We start from the raw sequence: 20,065 nt of genomic DNA, 5'->3' as shown, positions 1-20,065 counted from the left end.
GGTTCCAATGCAAGGCAGCTTTTCAAACGCAATCTGTGTTTTTTTTTTTTTTCCTCCTGAAGTTATTTAGCTCTATTGCATTAAGCCCCTGGCCATTCAATTCGAGTTAGCTCCAGTGAAATCAAATAAAATCTAAACAGACAAAAGATCTCCGATTGGAATGATGACATAAGAAATAATACATCCAGTATCTCCTTACTGGGTCGGTAAAGAATGCCTCCCTTTGTATTTCTACAAACTGGTGAAATAGAGAGGGGGGACTAGGACGGGACACTGGTTATTCACACTCCCATTATATTACCAGTGCATTACCCCTAGCTGAACCATTAGTATATCACAGGGTTGCCAACAATGGCAACACAATAGATGTGGAAAAAATACTGTACACAGGTCCTGATACACTAGCACATTGTTAAAGATAGCACGGTCCTACAATGGATTACCACTTTGATTTGGTTTACTATTGAGAGGAAGCAATCACTAACTGATTTATGATTATTATTAGTATCTCTACAACTACAACACAGGCACCCAGCAGCCAAGCCAGTGGACATCTGATCTTTGTTATCTTCTGACAGTAGCTGTGGGTGAAAGATGAAAAGGGCAGAGGCAAGGTTGTATTACAATATTGCTTTTTTTTTTTTTTTTTTTGGGCAGAGGGCTAGATTTGTATTGATTTAAATTTGATAATGATTCTATTAGGTCTATCAAATTAGTATTTATTTTGGATTGTGTTACAAACCAAAAATAAATAAATCAATAAAAAATTACCAGAGGAAACAAATTAGGGTATAACAGTGGATTCTGTTACATGTAACCTTAGATCGAGGTTACTGATCAGAATTAGAAGACGGGACGGTGAACTGTGTGGAATTGAAGGAGGTCTGATAGTCACTCCTGCTGCAGCTTTGCACTGGTGTTTTAGCCCTCTGATGCATTGGATTCAAATTGACAGACATTTAACTAAGCGGTCCCCATAACGCTATCGATAAAGTGCGGGGGTCACCATGGGCAGCCATGACAGCCCTAAATCAACAAGATGAGTCTGTGAGGTGTTTAAATTGTTCTGGAGGGATACAGGGGCATTTCTCAGTGATTACAGACTCTAGTTCCTTCAGGGAAGTTATAGAGGATATCTGTAGCAAATCCTGTTTTCTGGCATGGCCCACCAGCAATTTATGCAAATATCCCAGTGTTTTCATGAGCAAGATGTGTAAAACGGTGCTGGGTAGTCTTGGAGCATCTATTTGGAGACCTAATCTCCTGTCAACCAAATGTCTACAATGTGATTTGATATTTGAGCTGCTGTTATTTGATATTTGAGCTGCTGTTTTGACGACCATATATATATATATATATATAGATATATATATATATATATATATATATATATATACACACACACACACACACACACACACACACAGTACCATGAAAAAATATTTGCCCCCTGTTTGATTTTCTGCATTTTTGCACAGTTTTCACATTTAATTTGTTTGGTGCTTCTTTCATTTGTTTGGTGTGCAAGGTAATCAAACATGCAATCTTCAGGTGTGAAAAAGTTACTGCTCCCTTAATTAACTCAACACAATTAAAGGGATAATTAGGGTCAGCTGTTTGAATACTTTGGTTAACATTCACGCCTGATTTGGGCCAGCCCTGCCCAATATAAATCTGACTAACTTTGGCTGTTACCATCAGAGCACACAGGTTCTAGAGGCACATCATGCTACGATCAAAAGAAATTCCTGAAGACCTCCGGAAAAAAAGTTGTTGATGCCTATTAGTTTGGAAAGGGTTACAAAGCCATTTCTAAGGCTCATTCAGATCCATATTGTCCACATGGAGAAAGTTTGGGACAATAGTGAATCTTCCTAGGAGTGGCCAAAATCTCTCCAAGAGCAAGGCATAAAATCGTCCAGGGAGTCACCAAGAACTCTTGAACAACATCCAGGGATCTGCAGGCCTCTCTCGCCTCAGCTAAGGTAATTGTTCATTACTTCACCATCAGAAAGAAACTGGGTAAAATTGGGATTCATGGCAGAGTAGCAAAGCCGAAACAATTGCTCACTAAGAAGAACTTGAATGCTCCTCTCAAGTTTGCAAAAAAGCACCTGGATGATCCTCAAGAGTTCTGGAACAATGTTCTATGGACAGATGAGTCAAAAGTGGAACTTTTTGGCCAACATGGGCCCTGTTATGTCTGGCGAAAATCAAACACTGCATTCCACAGTAAGAACCTCATGCCAACGGTCAAACATGGTGGTGGTAGTGTCATGATTTTGGGATGCTTTGCTACATCAGGACCTGGATGACTTGCCATCATTGAAGGAACCATGAATTCTGCTCTGTATCAAAGAATTCTACAGGAGAATGTCAGGCCATCCATCCATGAGCTGAAGCTGAAGCGTAACTGGGTCATGCAGCAAGACAAGGATCCAAAACACACAAGCAAGCCTACATCAGAATGGTTGAATAACAAGAAATTAAAAGTTTTGGAATGGCCTAGTCAAAGTCTAGACCTAAACCTCATTGAGATGTTTTGGCAGGACCTGAAAGGAGCAGTTTATGCTCGAAAACCCACAAATGTCATTGAGTTGAAGCAGTTCTGCATGAAGGAGTGGGCAAAAATTCATCCAAGGTGCTGTGAGAGACTGATCAATAACTACAGGAAACGTTTGGGTGCAATTATTGCTGCTAAAGGTAGCGTAACCAGTTATTGAGTCTAAGGGGGCGATTAGGGTGTTGCATAACTTTCTTTAATAAATAAATGAAATAAGTATCAAAATTTTGTGTTATTTTTTCACTCAGGGTCCCTTTTATATAATATTCGACTTTGGTTGAAGATCTGAAAACATTCAGTGTCAAAAATATGCAAAAATGCAGAACATCAGACAGTGGGCAAATACTTTTTCACAGTACTATTTTCTCTCAGAAGTATTCACTCCCTTTGGACTTTTCCACATTTTATTGTGTTACAACATGGAATCAAAAGGGATTTAATCAGGAGTTTTTACTACTGATCAACACAAAAAAGTTCATAATGTCAAAGTGAAAAATAAATTCTACAAATTGTTCTAAATTAATTACAAATATAAAACAGAAAATAATTGATTGCATAAGTGTTCACCCCCTTTGCTATGACACACCTAAATAAGCTCTGGTGTAACCAGTTGTCTTTAGAAGTCACATAATTAGTTGAATGGAGTCCACCTGTGTGCAATTAAGGTGTTTCACATGATTTCAGGTTAAATACACCTGTCTCTGGGAGGTCCCACAGTTGATTAGTACATTTCCTAACAAAAACTACATCATGAAGATGAAGGAACATTCAAAGCAAATCCGGAATAAGGTTCTTCAAAAGCACCAATCAGGAGTAGGATATAAGAACATTTTCAAGGCATTGAATATGCACCGGAACACAATAAAGACCATAATTGAAATGGAGAGAATATGACACAACTGTGAATCTGTCTAGAACAGGCCGTCCTCAAAAATTGAGTATCCGGGCGAGAAGGGCACTAGTCAGGGAGGCCACCAAGAGGCCTATGGCAACTCTAAAGGAGTTACAGTCTTCCAAGGCTGAACTGGGAGACACTGTGCATACGGCAACAATAGACCGGGTGCTTCACAAAACTGGCCTTTATGGGAGAGTGGCAAAAAGAAAGCCATTGTTGAAAAAACTCACATCAAATCTCGGCTAGAGTTTGCCATAAAGCATGTGGGAGACTCTGAGACCAAGTGGAAGAAGATGCTACGGTCTGATGAGACCAAAATAGAACTTTTTGCCTCAACGCTAAGCACTATGGATGCAGCAAAGTACAGAGAAATCCTAAAGGAAAACCTGCTGAAGTCTACAAGAGACCTGGGACTTGGGAGAAGATTCATCTTCCAGCAGGACAATGACCCCAAACAATACAGACAAGCCACACTGGAGTGGCTTAAAAACAAAAAAGTCAATGTCATGGAGTGGTCCAGTCAAATCCTGGACCTCAATCCAATTGAGAATATGTGGAAAGAGTTGAAAATTGCTGTTCACCAAAGGTCCCCATCCAACTTGACGGAGTTTGAGCAATTTTGCAAAGAAGAACGGGCAAAAATTGCAGTGTCCAGATGTGCAAAGCTGGTAGAGACTTATCCAAATAGACTCATGGCTGTAATTGCTGCCAAAGGTGCTTCTACCAAATATTGACTCAAGGGGGTGAATACTTATGCAATCAATTATTTTCTGTTTTGTATTTGAAATTAATTTAAAACAATTTGTAGATTTTATTTTTCTTTGACTTTGACATTATGGACTTTTTCAGTGGCAAAAACTCCTAATTAAATCCATTTTGATTCCATGTTTTTAAAATGTGGAAAAGTCCAGGGGGGGTGAATACTTTTGAGAGCCACTGTGTGTGTGTGTGTGTGTGTGTGTGTATATATATATATATATATATATATATATATATATATATATATATATATATATATATATATAGTTATATTTATCTATTATTATGTATTCAAATTTTTCAAATCAATTATTCACATTTTTATATATATATTCAGCAGATCCCATTAAAATATATCGCCAAAAAAAACTGTTGTACATTTAATGTATATATAGCACATCTTATTTTGTATTACAGATACCCACAGTGAAAGATGTATGATATTTATTAGCGTTAAGGAATTAGACACGGAACAGGACAAAGTATCCTATAGTTTTGAATGCATTTTATATTCTGTACACTCTGAAACTAAAAGTAATTTTTGGTGACAGACATGTACATTGCTTGATTAAATATAGGATTTAAATCCCTTTTTTTGACTTTTTCAGGATGATTCACAATCATTTCTAGGTCTGTTGTATTGCCGTACTGTAAGTAAACAGAACAACTCTTTGACAGCTACATGCCATTTCTACAGTAAAACTGAAGTACGACCATCTCACTTTTACCTACTCTATTTTTTTTTTTTTAAACTTATTACCCAGTTAGGGAAGGTACTGTGTTACAGTAAGAGTAAAAAAGCAGACATTATTTGGCACAGTTGTCTGCAGAATTAAATGGGGTTTCTCTGACTTTCTCTTTCTCTCACATACTCTGTTAAAGGCTTGTCCGCAGTCAGGGGCCAGGACTTTGCCCCCTCCCCTCTCCCCCGGGGGTCTCTGTTATTAACACACTCACCACTTGTTTATATAAGACTTCACAGCCATTGAATGCTCTCCTGCCAATACCAGTTTACTGTCTGTATCGGCTCTGGCTCAAGGTCTTGATTGCTGCTGTCGGATGAGCTGTGAGCAGTGTCCTTCGGGAGTGACCACAAACTGACCTCGGGTCAGGGCAGGTCAGTGTCCGATTAGCTGATCTGAGTGAAAAAAACAACCGCAAGGCTGACCACTCACCCCCCCTGACACATACCCATGAGCTAGAGCTCCGACCTTTTGAATTGATACAGAACTACTGAGCTGTCCAAAGTCCCAACAAACTTTGCCATTTTAAGGCTTCATATGAAATATTGTGTTAAAGCATTTCAAAGTTCACCAAATAGAAATCCTTCTAATGTAATTAAAAAAGGGGCAGTAGCCACAGAACTTTAAGAATGCATTTGTTACCTTGTAAGTATTCGGTTATCCAGACATTATTTTCACTTTGCCTTGATGTTCAGCTCCTGTGCAGCAGCTATTTGAACCCTACCAGCACAGAAATATAGGAGCGACACAGGAAGTGAGTCCATAGTGAAAAATGATTAAAGGACTTGCAACAAAGGTGATTTTGCAATGTAAAATATATTTATTATTATCATGTGCATTAGATATATTTCTGCTACATAATTGGTTAAATATCTGGCAGGAAACCATGCTACATTATATTCCTAACCCAACTGATTTCTTATTATAAAATTCTAAACACAGTCAGGGTCAATGTAATGTTCTATATAGATAGCAATACAAAAATGTGTGTACGTGCGTGTACGTGCTTGTGCTTGTACTTGTGAATGTACTTGTGTGTGTCTGTACATGCTTGTGAATGTACATTTGTGTATGTGCTTGGAATGTAAGTGTGTGTACTTGCTTGTGAGTGTGTTTGTGTACATGTGTCTGTAGGTGCTTGTGAATGTACATGTCTGTGGGCGTGTATATGCTTGTGAATGTACATGTCTGTACCTGCTTGTAAATGTTTGAGTGTGTGTGTGTCTGTACGTGCTTGTGAATGTGTGTGCGTGTGTCTGTGCCTGCTTGTGAATATACGTGTGTGTCTGTACGTATGTGCTTATGAATGTACGTGTGTGTGCAAGCTCAGGAGTGCAAGGCCAATAGATGTGAGAGCCCAGCTGCTTTCAGAAGAGCTTTCTGCTGTGATGAACTTGAGCTTTGGCCTCCAACCCAGGGAGCTGTGTTTTTAAAACTCTATCCCTCTCCCTCTCTCTCAGTACCAACAGCTCCGTTACAGGCTACAACACAGCTCTGTTTTGCACATTTTGCCCAAGAAAACACTGAGATGTAAGGATTATAAAATGGCCTTGACTTTCACATATTTGTTTTGAAATGGGCTGTTGCTGCTGATAGAGAGTATGAGATTATCTAAAAGCTGTACACAAATTAATTTTTCTATATGAATAATAAATTAATATATATATATATATATATATATATATATATATATATATATATATATGTATAAATATTCTTATGTTATGTTTAGTATCGCCTCTCTTTCTGTCCTTTCCTCTTTTCTCTGTCATTTTATTATTACAATCTCACTTTCCTTTTCTCTCTCTCTTTCCTTCCCCTCTCTCTCCCACTCCCTTCATCTCTGCTTGGTTATTACTGCGGACCTTCTTTCCCTCATACCCTCTGTGCACGCATGTCTTATTATCTAAGAGACAAAGGAAGAGGATCTTGGGGAGAGACAGGTGGCTATGCTTGAGTGATGACAAAATCATAGCAGAAAAACTCAGCCCTAAAAATTCCCTTTATCCCTTATAATAATAATAGAAAAGAGACATAGAATTTCCAGGCTCCCCCTCCTCCCTCAGACGTTACCAGTAATACCATTGTTTGTGAGGGGAAGAAAAATGATTTTTTTTCAGATTTAAAAACCCTGCAGAGGTCCAAATGGTCGTCCTTGTTTATTTTTTTTCTCGTTCCCAAAGTCATTTGGTTTTCTTCATTATTTACAGCCCTTGTAGGGTTTTGCAGGTTTATAATGTCTCTGTAACATCTCAATTTTTAATAGTTTCTGTAAATACACTCCAAGCCAGTGAAACCTGAAATGATTATCATCAAAGCAACTGAATATGTGTGGCTGTTTATTCAAATTCATATCCATAGTATTATAATACATAGTTTGATTCACTACCATTGGCCTTTTTTTTCAGCAGTGAACAACCTTTTTTTGTCTATTACTAGTACTGATGTCTGTGACATGCCTTGTAAAAAGTCTGCCAGGATTGTTAATGGACACTATTTTAATTAGCGTTATGTGTTTTTTAACACTGGGGCCTCAATTAAATCAAAATTATGGCACAGCCATAGCCATTAAATAATATAGATGTGGCAGCGTTATTAACTTTAATTCAGGCCTGGTTTAAATGCCATTGCAACCATCAGAATAAGTTTTGGTTAGAAGAGTGATTACTTTCTCCATGAAATTCATTATGTATTTTACTTCAATATTTTGACGTCAGTTTTGGTCAGATATTTTTTTTAAGTAAAGTACTTAGATTACAGCACAGTTTACTTCACTGTCTGAATGTACAGTTACTGCAGGCAGTTGCTTACTCAATTGACATAACTTTCAAAAATACTACTTGTTTTACCATTAGTTCAAAATAAAAATGAATAACAGTTATACTGTCTTTTCGGGTCTGTCTGTCTTTTTATGCCTGCAGGTCTGTCTGTCTGTCTGTCTGTCTTTACATGCCTGTGCACCAGTTGTATGGTACTGCTTTGCCTGTGCAATGCCGTTATTATACACCTGCTATTGCTATCGTTTCTAATCACCTGTAACAGACACCTAAACCAAAGTGTTACCGAGTTCTATCAGATCACATGACATATCACGTGGTCAATGACATTTGCAGTCATTTTCACATTTGTCTTTCATTCTTAAAAGTTGACAGTGTTCACCAGTGGTGTAGTGCTATATTTATAGTATCTACCCCACCCCCCTCAACCCTACCATGCCCCTGCAGTCCCTGTTTCCTCATACCCTCAACAGAACCGTAGTTTATCACTAGTAGTTACGGTATTTGAAAGGGCTAACAAGTGTACAAATTGATTCCAAATTCAGACAATCAGATATTGAAGTATTATTGTAACGCAACTAGACTTACAGCTATTTATATTAAAGATAAATAAACACACAAATACTGTACATATTTTCACAACCAGCTTCATACACCAATACACACATGATTAAAACTGTGCCATTATTATAATTATTATTATTATTATTATTATTACTAATCATATGCATAACACTCCCCACTCCCCCTTCTTGTATATTGAATGGTTTGGTCCAGAATAAGCTTGTCTCCTATTGCAGCTGCTTAAGCGCGAGACTGAGGTTCTGAAACAGAAGTGCATCCATTTACCAAAAAAGATGTTTAAGGCCACAGGTACTCTTTATTTGCTTTTTGCGATTGAGTTTTAGATTTTAAATAATTGTTTAGCTTATTTTATCTACATTATTTCTTATATATGGGTCTAAAAATAAGAACTGTTCCAATTATTTCATCTAATTGTATAACGCTGACACCTCAGCACAGCATTAATACAGGTGCCCTTCACCTCTCTACATTATTGACACCTGTTGTTCCAGACCAGGCATGCTATATTAAAACTTTTTTCATTATGTATCTCTCAAGGGTTTGTTATGGTTATTGTATTCTTTGCGTATTTGTATGGGTTATACACATGTGTATCTCCATATATTAACAACAACAGGAGCAAACCAGTTCAATATTCTACATGTGAAGTACAGAAGAAGTCCCCTCCCTGCCCAAGAAAAGTGGGGGGGACCCCCAGTTCACATTGTATTACATTCTGATGGAGTTGTGGGGTTTCCTGTCAGCGGTTATCCTTACAACACTGTTTCGTATTTTCCACTGACATTGTGAGTTCTTTGAAGATCAGGTTTACAGAGTTCCAGAAGTGACTGTTGCATGAGTCCTGTTTTGCTCATGTTTTGTAGTTTGAATATCATTTTGACATTACATAGTATATTGCTTGTTGGCAAGAGAACAGCTTTTAACTTTTCGTGAGACTGCCAAAGAGAACTCCCTAATGCTTACGCAGTATTGGCACCATGCTTAGCAGGTGTAGGGACTCAGTGTTTGGTCTAAAGCCAATGTCTGTATTTAGTTTTCTTGAGTAATAAAGCTATGTTTCTATCAATACTATTCTAAATGGTTACACTTTAAATAAATACATGGTGAGGAACTCGATGTGCTATTTTAACAGTCTTTGCTACTGGTACAAATTCAAAACAGAATTCAAAGACCCCAATAAATTGTTCATGGACTGAAAAACGCATTTAAAGCAAACTATTAATAAAGCTAATGCATCAAAACTCAAAGGCTGATAGTAAACATATTGTCATTGTCATTTTAAATGCACTTAAATCTTTAAAAAAATTTTAAAAATAATATTACTGACTGATTGAGCTCTACGTTGTAGATAAGAAAACAAAAGGGGCCTCATTCTTTCGTTTCCTCCATTCTTTAATCAATTCTTTGAAAGGAGAACAAATCATATTGATGTAACAAAATTAAATACAATGCACATTGAGAGTGCTTAAGAGAACTTGAAATATATATGTTTGGTTTTAGTTTTGTAAAATTAACAAATATGTTACCTCTTTCACAAAATATCACTGCATTAAAGACTGGAGAAAGCTTTTCCTAAGGGGTATAGTTTGTCAAGGCCTTTACAAATCTGCTCCATTTTTTGTGTGAAAGGAAAATAAAGTTTTTACCATTGCAAAACTGCAAACAAAAACTTGAGTTGAGTTGACTCCTTAAACTAACCTGTGAGTTGCTTGTTCCTAGATTTGTAATAATAACAGTTTTTGTTTTTTTTACCGTAAAAGTGAATTTTATATATATATATATTCATCCATCTCCCACTGAAAGCATGGTTTGGACAAATACACTGAAGAATGCAATAGCCAGTCATTAGTCTATTTGAATTTCTTATAGTTTTACCTTAGACACATAACAGTAAGCTCAGTGAATGTGTGGTCTAAGCTGTGAAACTGCCATGGAGTAGCATTGCACTACACTTTAAATCAGCACTGGTAATAAAATGTATGCTAGAACCATGGCAGACTGTTAGCCATCATCTCTCCCTTTTCACAGGCCCCGTTCTGATAAATACATAAATAATAATAATTGACATAAATAAACAAATAAATAAATAAATAAATAAATAAGATCTCCAAAAAATCCTCTGCAAAAGACGCAGTTCAATTTCCACCTTTCGGTGCTTCTTGCCATAAATTTTAAAAAGCTGCACATTTAAAGGCTATTCACAGGCACAGCAGCCACCTCTCACTATGGAGACAGAATTAAACTCTGTTTGTTGAAAAATGAGGCAACGGTCATTTTTGGACAGCCTCGCTTGCTCAAGCAATAGTGATGACATGAAGCACAACCCCGTCCAAAAAGGCTGACCAGAAAATACGTGTGTTGAGGGGGGTAAATTGAATTAATACAAAAAAAAAACAACAAAACAAAAAATACATAAATACATAAATAGCTTTTTATTTTCTTCCAGCTGCGTCCAGCTTTTCAAAATCTTAGTCACCTCCCACCTCCACCCCCAGCCCCCCCACTTCCCTCCAATCCCAGTGTAAAAAAGGTGAATAAAATTTGAAAATATAAGAAGAAAGAAAGAAAGAGAAAGAAAGAAAGAAAGAAAGAAAGAAAGAAAGAAAGGGTTTCCTTTACATGGATTTTGTGATGTCATGCTAATAGGGTAAGGTGAGAGAAGGGGGGATGGAGAGAGAGAGAGAGAGAGTGAGAGAGAGAGAGAGAGAGAGAGAGAGAGAGAGGCAAGCATATTATAACTCATCCATGTGGATCACCCTACTAGATTGGGAGCAATGCCTAGTAGAAATTTTCTTTTAAACACTTAGAGAGGAGACAGAGGAGTGCTGACAGACTGTCCCCCTGTTTCCTTGTGTTCTTCGAATCCTCTCAGCTCGTGCCTGGTGAGCCAAGGTATAGAGACCTCTCAGTGATGCATGTGTGAATGTGCCTCTGTCTGTCTGAGTGCCAGTGACTGTGTGTGTGAAGATCTGGATAGATAGATATATATATATATATATATATATATATATATATATATATAATATATATATATATATATATATATATATATATATATATATATATCTAACCTCACACAAGAGCTAGCCAGTACTGTGCTACTGCTTATAATAATAACAACAACAACAACAAAAACAACAAAAAAAAAAATAATAACAACAACAAAAACAACAACAACAATAATAATAATATAAACAAAAACAACAACAATAATAATAATAATCATCATCATCATTAACGTAATCAGCCTAGTGATTGCAAGTTGTAATTACTGCAGGTTTGGCATCAATAATCTCAAGAGTGAAAATAATGATAATGATAATATTATTACAGTTATGCAGCAGGTATTATAAATAAGTTCCAGCTAGGGAACGAGGAGGAGACGAGAAGGGATGATTGGACTTCAGAAAGAAATAAAGAAAAGAAAGAAAAAGAGTAAGGTCAGTAGCCTTTTTTGTTGTTTATTTGAATATTTGTATATCAGCGTATATAATATCTTTTAATAGTTTGTTTAATTATTTGTTTGTTTATGGCCTTTTCGTTGTAGATTTTGTTATTATTATTATTATTATTATTATTATTATTATTATTATTATTATTATAATACAACTAAACCTGCTGTGTTTTTAGTTAGAGTGGGAATGGACTGTGATCTTGGTAGGCCGATTGAATAAGTGTGTGTGTGTGTGTGTGTGTGTGTGTGTGTGTGTGTGTGTGTGTGTGTGTGTGTATGACCTGGTGGGTTTGGGCTGAAATGGACACCGGCACTTTAAGATCAGTGGGGTCAGTCAGCTGGCTGGGTCTGGAGGGGGGCATGTGTTTTTGTTTTTTAAAGGGGAGGGGGGAGCAGAATGATATTACCTCATTCACTTGCACTGTGGGCCGCGGGGGTGGGGGGGTTAATTTGAAATACAATTGTACCATCTCACTGTGTACAAACACACTGATACACCCTCAGTTCTACACTCTACTGACATACGAATATCGACACAAACACAATTTAACAGGGATACACACAACACAGACATGCTTCCGCAGACAAAGCCAGCACTCATGGACATGAATATGAAACACTTCTCTCTTATTTACTTAATTTCCACAGAAGTGCCAGGTTTAACAGGAATTATTTCATTGCTTTTGTCACAATTTGAGTAGCTCTACGCAGCATTGCTATAAACCAAATTCATTTAATGCTTTGCATTATTTGCCAAACTGTTTACTGGTTACATTTGACTTGTTTGTTTCCATTGATAAAATAACTTTTGTTAAAAAAGATTGATAGTATTAATAGAACTATAAAGGCTGTGGCAGCCTAAATCGATTTATTGAACCACAGAACTTTTACAAAGAAAGGAAAAGCATTCAGCTAAATACATGTATAAAACTAAACCCATGTCATCATACCGGGATTTTGCTGTAACACATTTTTGTGTCAAGAAAAAGAAATGTAAAGACTCACAAATGTAAAGACACAACAAAAAAAGGCCCCCTCACTGGGTGTTGAAGATGATATATTTATGTGGTGTAAAATAAAACACATTTGAAATACAACTGATAAATCACATAATGCACACTCACTTAAAATTGATGCCAATTTTGAATTTCTTGTAAATGACTAAAGTAAGACTGTAGACATAATGGGGTTTAATGTCTACTTTTACTTATCACATGTTCATAAACTGATACATGCATACATATATGCATATATACATATATCCATTCATATATTTTTGTTTCTAGGCATTTACAAACGTACCTACATACATAAGCAATATTGTATATATATTTACACAAACATACACATATAGGTCCTCACTGTGCTCACTGGTATACTCAGTGTTGTTTTACATACGCTCTGCAGCAGGGTGGCCTGCTGTGTCCATTTCTGTGTTTGTAATTCACGTTTTCCTTGACGTATTCTCTTCCTCTCTCTGTCCCCAGCTGCAATGAATTTTTTCCCTGGCTCTCCTGTCATTTTTTATATCACAGATGATAACTCAGGTCCCATACTGTGCGGGCAGATTTATCAGAGCGCACACACCAGCCCCCTCCTTCACCCCCTCACCCCTGTGTTGTGTTGTGTTGGGTTGGGGGGGGGGGGGTCCAGTGATTTTGTGATTTATGCAGATCCCTGGTCAGAGGCTGTCTGCTCTTAATATATTTTGGGCCGCTATCTGTTAAGCCAATCTCAGCCTTCACATTAATAGTCTGGTGAAAAGGGTCCTTGCAGGGTTGTCAGCATCTGAATTTAAAAATAAAGGCTGGTTTCATGGGCTTGTATCTTAGTCCTTTAACAAAACATCTGGAATGGCATAGACAGACATAAATATACAATTCAAAGCAGCACTCAGCAACTCAAGGTCATTCCACTGCATTAAGTTTACGTTGACTAACACAAACAATTGCTATGTTACACTCCACAAAAGATGTGTTAAAATGAACACCGGTATTGCCAATTTAGTTTGTAATTCAGGACAACACAGTTGTGTTAAATAGAACACAACCTGTATGCTTTCCTTAATCAAACCCATTTTGTGTCAGGTTTCACTAGTGCTGCAATAATAATTCAAATGAATTGAATAATCAAAAAAATAGAAAAAGATACCTCTGTGCAGGCAATGTCGATACAGTCTTGTGTGTTAGGAGTGAAAAGTCTAGTTGTATAGATTTAGTATAATAACGAAAAGAAATGCATTTGAAATGGTTGTCTTTGTGGTCTGAATGCTATTCTACACAGTATGCAGCAGCTGAATATAAGCATTTGGGAATGAAATTGTGCACTTGAAAATCTTTACAACTTTGCTTCATTAATTGCAGTTGATATAATAAAGACATTAACATGTTTAAACAAATTGAAATACATAACATGGTTCAATAAAAATGTAGAAAAACACAAAAGACAATTAACATTTGGTAATTGTCCAAAAAAAAAACTAAACAAAGCAATAATCAATAAATCTTTTCAGATAATCATTAATGCAGCACTTATTTTAATACATTTTCTGGTGATGTTACATATAAATGTAGCCAGGCACAATACAAGCGTAATATTCTGATTAAAACCACAAAGTGAGTTTTTGAGAACTGGTTTAGATACTTTAACATTGAACTGTTTAACCTTTATGAATTATTCTTTTTTATTCTTTCTTATTGTATTTTAATTGTCCTAATTTACTATTTTGGTCAGTTTTAGTTATTTTGTTTTGTCATTTTATCCCATTTCCCAGTAGTCAGTTGTATACATTTGAACTCAATTGTGTAACATTCCAGATGTTTCAGAATTACCAAAAAAAAAAAAAGGGGGGGTCACTTTATAGAAGATCTGTGCTATTAAAGGTTTTGACTTTTAGAAACAAGGATGATCAGTTCATTGCAATTAACGGATTAATAATAGTTAATAACATTGTATTCACACATTTCCAGGGTAAAGCTTCATGTCATGTTATAACATGGTTTTAAGCTTCCTTATAAAGGCCCTAGATACACATTGTTACAGAACTGTCTAAAAAGAAGTATTCTGCCATGCAGAGGAAAGAAGTAGTCATGCCTAATGCAGAAACTTGTTTCAGCTTGGGAGAGGACATTTTTCACACATTTAACTCTAATATATTTGCTCACAATTTATTTTAAGGGGTACTTTTTTTAGTTTATCACCTGTTCACAACTAGCTCATTAGCAAATTAACAAACGTAGTTGTGTTAAAAGTTGTAACTATATTGTCAGCTATAGTAACCACATCCCATTTGCTAAACACTAGCACAGCAATATCTTTGTTCAAAGTGCATTTAAACTAATTTCATATAATTTCAATGGTACGATAGATTTAATAGATAATCTGGAAGTAGGGGTGGTTGCTTGCCTTTTTTATTATTGAAGTTGCTACATTGTGTGTAGGATATCTCTTATTGTATAAGGGATGTCATCTCGTGTAGTTTGGGTGAAAGGACTGTGAAGTGAAGCTAAATGAAAAAAACTTATACTCAGGAATCACTGTTAAACATAAAAACAAGATCATTGTGTGTAATGCATGGGATGATATCTGTACACAAAGTAAGATGTACTGGAATTTTGACAAATAAAGAACAGTGATTCGTTCATAGTGTATGTTCTAAATAGTTTATCATATATTAACAAACCATTTAAAAAATATGAACAATTTTTTATGTCATGTGATAGTGCTAATATATATATATATATATTATTTATTTATTTATTTATTTATGTAGATTTATTTATTTACTTATTTATGTACAAGTACTTTTATACCAATGGGGTGGAACAAGCAAATGTTTAGTAAAACTTATTGGATGTTGGAGTGTCAGAAGGTAATTTCTTTCCTGAACTGGAGGGTGACAAGGTGTGGTAGTACTCTCTGGCTTGTCTTGTGCGTTGTTGGGTTGGGGGGGCTGTGGAAAGGTTGGGGGTTGCGTGGGCAGAATGAGCTTGCCCCCGACCATTCATTCTCTGGCCCCCCTCTCTAATTAATGTGCTGGGGGGCTGTCATTCATTAATCATGTGACCTTTGGTGGCATGGTTAATGACCTTGGAGAAGTATATCAGCTGGAAATGGCCGCAGCTTTGGAAAAAAATTGTTACTGGAAGTGCTTTCAGTCACCCCAGGCAATTTATAGAGCAGCCGAGCTCAGGTCCTGGGTGCAGGGCTCGCTGCCTTGAGCCGAATTCACCAAACCGTGTGGGCTGAGCAAGGGCTGCATGCAACCGTTATGGCCAGCTTAGATTTTAAGTAATTTAGGATGGACAGACTAAAGTTATGGATAAAAAAATAAAATAAATTGTGTATCATTTTATACTTGAATCCAGATTGGAGCTTGAAATTCCAAAAGTGAATGTGTTAAAGGCTTCATCTCCTTTAAGGCTGCAACCCTCACATCTTAACCAGGTTAGCCAACTCAGCTTTTTGTCTGCGATCTTTTTAATTATCTAACAGGGATTATTTTTGGTTACTGCATTATAGATAAGAACTACATGCTGGTGGTGGGGTGCATTCCCTTATCAAGTATGATTCTTCTAATACACAGACCCTTTAATCCATTCTTTCTATCCCTCTCCTGTCTCTTCCCCTGCCCCTCATTTCTCTCTTTTTCTCCTGCTTAGCCTCTCCCTCTCTCTTTCTATTCCCCTCCTCTCTCTCTCTATCTCTCTCTCTCTCTCTCTCTCTCTCTCTCTCTTGCTCTGTCTCGTGCAGGCTTGATTAATATTTTCTGCTCTTCTGTAACCATGGCAATGAGGTCAGTGAATATGATACTTAATTTAATCTTTCTAGCGCTTTTGTGCACATCTCCTGCGTCCGGACAATAAAAACCTTTGCCTGCTGATTACCCCTTGCCCCTCCCTTCCCTCTCCATCCATTTCTTTCTTTTTTCTTCCCCTTTTCTGTATCTTTCTCTCTCACCAACATTTTATTTCCCATCTCCCTTGTTCTTTCTCTCTGCCCTCTATTGTCACCCTCAACACTCAAACCTGTTCTCCAGTCCTCCCTTCATCCCCCTCAACCCTCTTGTATCTCCTTTTAGCGGGAATTTCTGTATCATTGTTTTCATTTCTGATAAATGCTGAGGATTAAAATGAATTAAAAAAAATAATGCAGATATAGCTCCACATAAAAATAAGCTACTTTTACAGGTCTCAGAACTGCACTGTGAGTCGTAGACAAGCCCACAAACACACAATGCCACTGTAACATTTAAAATATAGAACGCACAAGCCCAAAGACAGCAATATATCACTTTTGCTTGCAAATGCCAAGACCCCACACCTCCTAGACTACTGCTGCAGATAGTTCAAACTGTTTCTCTTTCTTTTTTGATTTCTTTCTTATTTTGATTTCTTGATTTCTTTTCCCACATTTTTTAAATAATGTGGGACAGTGAGGCACTGCAGCTTTAAATACCCCCAAAGGAAAAAAAAAGAAAAACTGGGGATAGGATTTGAAACATGCACCATAAAATAACCATTAGCAGCGACATACCACCTGAGATGACAGCCTATCAATAATGTTACATTTAAAATGGGACAGGTTTGTTGCTGACTTTAAATCATCAGACTGTTCATACCACTCCCAATGAGACAGGTATGGAATAGCATATTAACACTTCACGTCATTGTGGGAGCTTTAAACCAACCAGGCCATTTCGAACCAAACCAAAGAGACCAGTGGCTGTGGATAGCCATTCCCTACCACCTGGTATCTCATGGGCACGGGAGTGTGTGCATTCTCCAACACAGAGCATGAAGTTAGCTGCTCTCTCCCATAAGAATAAGGAACATGGAGGGCGTGCAGCCCTTTGAAGTTCGTCTCTTATAAAGTTTTGTCACAGAAAACGTGTAAGATAATTTCACATTTTTCCAGGCTTTTCACAAGGTTATTCTTTGCATTTATCGTAGTTTGTCATCTTTTTAAAATATGCTTTGCCATACCTATATGAGCTTTATACTGCTTAACTGTTTAGCTATGCTTTCACACGGCTTTATTGCGCTTTCAATGCTTTTACTATAGTAAACTTTTATAAGGCCAAATCTAAAAAAAAATAGTGATGTTAGTGTTTAAATGTTACATCTTCACCTGGTTAACAATTCCTTGCATTTTAATTCTTCCGTTCTTGACTAAACTTAGTGACTGTGCATCTCTGAAATATATTTTCTGGCCACTTGGATAAAAATAAATGTAAGCAGTTACATGATATTTTCCATTTCTAATTGTACTTTATTAAACTGGTATCACGTAACTAAACTAGCCCAAATAGATCATGAATACTTGTCAAGAAAGTAAAGAAAATGGACGAAACAAAATGAACAGTAAACCGCAGCCAAATTGCAACACGGAGAGCATATGAACAGGCAGGAAACAATGTGGTTCCAATGCCCAGAGGAGCCCAGGGTGGCTGCCAAGCTTTAAACACAGAAACTCACACACATGATGCATACAGAGGCATCAGGGCAACCCTCTTCTGCAAACCCCACCTACCTAATCTCCCAGCCTGGGCCTAACTACTGGAACAGGGAACAAGTGTCTCCCAATTATCACGCTTGCCAGCCTCTTCCTTGGCAGCCTGCCTGCCAGTCCTTCTTGTATATAGAGAAATGATTGTGCCCCGGAGGAAGCGGGGTGGGGGGGTGGGGGTGGTGATTTACATACCACTGCCACCACCCCTTGGATGTTAAACAGCAGATGAAGCTTTTCACAGCAGCTCAGCAATTAGGGATCATTTGTCTTATTGTTTTCTGGCAACAGTGGTGTGCAGCAGACAGCATGTAGAGTTTATAGACAGGCGGTGACAAAGAGGCAGACAGGCAGGCAAGTAGAGAGGGGGGGAGGATGCACTTTAGAGGTATTGTACCGGCACGCGCACCCATACACTCCTTGCTTTGTTGCATTCCTCCGCGTGGTGCGCTGCTTTCGGAAGTGAACATGCTGAGACAGGCTCGGCCCCTCTCGCTTGGCCGTCTGCGGGCACAAGCATGGCACAGCCCTGGGTGCACCCATGGCAACGCAACATAGCTTCACAAACACATAGACACGCGCCAACTGGCTGCTGTTAACCATTAAGCTGCCAAAGTTGGCCTGGTTTTTTTGTTTGTTTTGTCTTCAAAATAAATATTTGTACACTAAAAGATGTGCTTTATTCACAAAGATGTTTTTAAGAACACAGTAAAGTGTAACATTCATTAGACTGTTCAAGACTGTTGTTATTAGTATCAAAGTGCATTTTATTAATAAAAAACAACTTGTGATTTAGAGCCTGATGAATGGGGCACAATGTGTCAAAATTAAATCAGTTCAAATGATTATAATGAATTAAAAAATGGAGAAATAGTACTTTAACCCTTAAATAACTATTGTGCATTGATGTTTTAAAAGTTTAAGAAGGTTACCTCCCATATTGGGAAAACTAGTATTTTAATATATGAAAAATAAAATTTAAAATGTATTTATACTTCATATTTAGAATTATAGTTAACCTTTCTTTATATAAAGTACCATATTTCAAGTTTATATATGACATATATATATCTATATATATATATATATATATATATATAATATATATATATATATATATATATATCTCAGTCCGAAGTCACTCAATATCCTTAAGGTAGACCCCAAAGACAGCTCATTAAATAATTTGACAGTGTCTGGACTCTACAGATGGAATTGTTTTCCTGTAGCTCATTGAAGAGGCCCTTCTATTATTTTTTTTATAATACATGGATACCCTTGTGATGCTAATAGTAAAGAAGACAAGGTTCAGCTGTACAGTTGGGTTTTTTTAAACATAGTGTTTCAAGGCTGTACAGATGTTCTATGTTGTTATCCGTTAGTGCTTCAGCTTTATTTGGATGATTGCCTTTACCTTGTTTTCATTTTCCGTTCCTCTCCAGTTTCTCCGAGATACGAATGTACCAGCTTTACATAATTTTTTTTTAACGTATTCTCATTTTGTTGATCATTAATGAACATTTCTGTACTGTGTGCTGTCAAGTGAAAACAAGACATTTTGTATTTGAATTGAAAGTGATGATCTCGAGGAGTTGAATGGGTCAAAGTTCAAGTATATTTTCCTTTAGAGTAATTATCACTTTTTGACGTCACTATTGTGGTATTATGTCTTTTCTTCGAATGGCTCAGGATGTAAATATAGCCTTCATCCATGTGTATCCTATACATGTAACATATATTACATAACATACAAAATATATATATATATATATATTATATATA

The sequence above is a fragment of the Polyodon spathula genome, chromosome 13 (genome assembly GCF_017654505.1).
Source record: "Polyodon spathula isolate WHYD16114869_AA chromosome 13, ASM1765450v1, whole genome shotgun sequence".
In the NCBI taxonomy this organism is placed as follows: domain Eukaryota; kingdom Metazoa; phylum Chordata; class Actinopteri; order Acipenseriformes; family Polyodontidae; genus Polyodon; species Polyodon spathula.
The sequence above is the reverse complement of the archived record's forward strand: the minus strand, read 5'-3'. Positions refer to the sequence as shown.